This window comes from Carlito syrichta, unplaced genomic scaffold, assembly GCF_000164805.1.
Source record: "Carlito syrichta isolate Samal-C Ts95f unplaced genomic scaffold, Tarsius_syrichta-2.0.1 Scaffold315592, whole genome shotgun sequence".
Lineage (NCBI taxonomy): Eukaryota > Metazoa > Chordata > Mammalia > Primates > Tarsiidae > Carlito > Carlito syrichta.
The window spans coordinates 160,885-163,742 of NW_007259688.1; positions in this window are offsets into that span (position 1 = coordinate 160,885).

Sequence of the window (2,858 nt, forward strand, 5' to 3'; positions counted from 1 at the left end):
ACCGCGAGCGCTTCGAAAGTTTTTAATCGCGGCTGAAGTAGGAGGCCATTAGACGGCGGACGACAGATGCAGAGCGCCCAAATCCGGAATATAAATGCTGTGGTAGAGGAGGAGGGGGGGGAGCCATGCGTTCGGGGCTCCGCGCTCAACCAAGTGGGAGGAAAAGACCGGCGGAGATGCGCTCGAAGTCGCCTCGCAGCCCAGTCGAGCTCGTGGTCGGTAAAACGCCGCCTTCCTCCGTCCCAGAGAACGAAGTCGTTTTACGTGGAGGACGTTGCTTTGGGGAAGATGTGGAAGTAATCACACGTATATACTGATTAATCATTGACTGTGTTGTAGGCATGCTGCTTAAATAAGCTCTAACCTGCACACATACATACACACACACACCCCAGGAGATATTACTCTCTTTATTTCAGTAAGAGGATCGAGCCATAGAGAAGTTAGAAAACTAGCAAAAGTCACGCAGAGCCAGATTCAGTCTGGCCAATTTCAAAGTCCTACACCAATGACTTCAAATTATTTTTCCCTTAATTACATCCCACAAAATAAATGTGTTTTATCGTACACACACGTAACTGAAAAATAGTATCTCCCTTACTTAGGTGCAATGCATTCTCTTATTTTCTATTCAGTTCTATTGTATTTTTTTAAACATACTGGTCATAGCAAGAAACTGGTTTCATAATTCACTCGTGGATTAGGTGCCACAGTTGGAAAAACAGGCTCATGTTGTTTCCCATTAGTTGCACAAAGCCATACAAGATTAAAGTAAAGAAGCCCGATGCTGTATAATCAAAATTAATATCTGAATCACTATTTTAAATACTCGAGTGCTTTAATTGTGTTGGTAAACTTATTTTCCCAAGTTGATCATTTCTGACATTTCTAACTCAGATTCTTTCCAATTCTTCTTTCCTCTTTCTTCTCATGACCCAGACATATTGTGTGATGTGGAAAATCTGTTGTAAGAATTTTAATACTTTAAGATAGCTACTTTTCCAGAAGGGCTTTACCCCAGGAACATAGTGCTTTGTAAAAATTCCTATCAAGTATTTTCCACCAATAGTTTCAATAACTCTCCCTTTTCCTTCCCCCCCAAGTGTAATTTGATAATAACCTTTCTGGAAATCAGAGTAACAATGTACAATCAGAAGCTTTTAAAATATGTACATACTTTTAAAAATGTACATACTTAATCCAACAGATCCTCCTTTAGTAAGTAATCTAAAGGAAGAGTAAAGATTTGCACACAAAGCTGTTTATCATGATGTTATTTGTAATTGTAAATCATCAGAAACTACCTCAAGTAAATCATGGTGTAGATATACTTCAGATGATTCTGTAACCATAAAAATATAATGATATGGACAAATATATATACCATAACATTAAGCAGATACAGCAGAATGCAGAGTCACCTATACGATAAAGAGCTCAGTGATGAAAGAACAAAATGCACTAAACACTGAAAGGAAATATGCCAAAATGTTGTTGGAGTTGCCTCTAGTAAGCAGAAAAATTTAAATAGTCCTTTGTTGTTTAGTTTTTAAATTTTTTGTAAAAAATATACTACAATAAGCATATATTACTCTGACAAAAAAAAATAATGGAAAAGCTGCCTTAAATCCATTTCTGGTGTTAAATGTGGTACCCTTCCCCTAGGACACTAGGACATGCAACATCAAATGGAGAATTGTACAGATTATGTAGCATTCTCCAGGGCCATCTGTTTAAAATCTGGCCCTAGAAAAGAGGTGGCAAGCCTCAATCATGCCACAGGTCTTCTAGTTGAAGAACACTTTGGAGAAGAGACTAAAGATTAAAAGGTAGAAAGATTTAAAAGATGGGGAAGAGAAGTAATTTAAATGCATACTCCCCACTTGGGTATAAACCTACATTATCTTTCAAGATATAAACACTTGTTTATTTTCTTACCTTAAAATTATGATAAATAGGGCAATGTCCAACAAGATTATGAAAACTTTGTTTTATCTACATCCTTTCTCTTGGCAATGAAAACAGTTTCCTCCTTTTAAACACCTAGGACTTTCATCTGCTCTTAGTTGTACTTTGATAAAGACTCATACGCATTGAGTTGTCTCTTAAGCTATTTACATTTTTGCTTTTTGTCTCGAATTGTAGAATAAATTTGATTTAAATTCAGAAATTTTGAGACAATAGAAATCAGGCCATTTTTTGAAGAGAGAGATGTATTCTTGCCCTGAAATCATAGTGTGTATAAGACAGGTTCAGATGACTAATCTACTTTTTATCACCTGAAAATCTGGGAGATTACTCAGAAGGAACTTTATTTCCTCTGTTTCTCTATCCCTTCACCTCCACTTAGTCATGTCCCTGTAAAAGGTTAACACCAGCTGCAGCTACTAGAGGCCTTTATCCCTAAGAACTCAAAAGTCAAACAGTCTCTCACAAATCTAAAACCAAACTTTTGATTTCCTCTCCTACACTTAATCCCCATCTCAGTTTTTCTCTTCCCGGTAAATGGCACCTTCATTCAATTAGCTGCCTCAGCCAAAACCCAGAGACTTTTGGCTCATGCTGAACACCCCATATTCAATCCATTAGCAATTCTTATCAGCTCTATCATCAAAGCATTTCCTGAATCTGAATACTTCTCAGATTCTCTACCACCGTATTCTATTTGGTCTCTTGCTTCCACCTTTGCCCCTCTGTAGTGTACTCTTTATTCGGCAGCAAGACAAAGCCTGTGAGGATATATGCATAAATCTTATCATTGCACATTTTTCTCCAATTCTTCAAATGACTTCCTACCACATTTAGAATAAAATCCAGTGCTCTAATTGGTCCCGGGATATTCTTAAACCACATCTCCC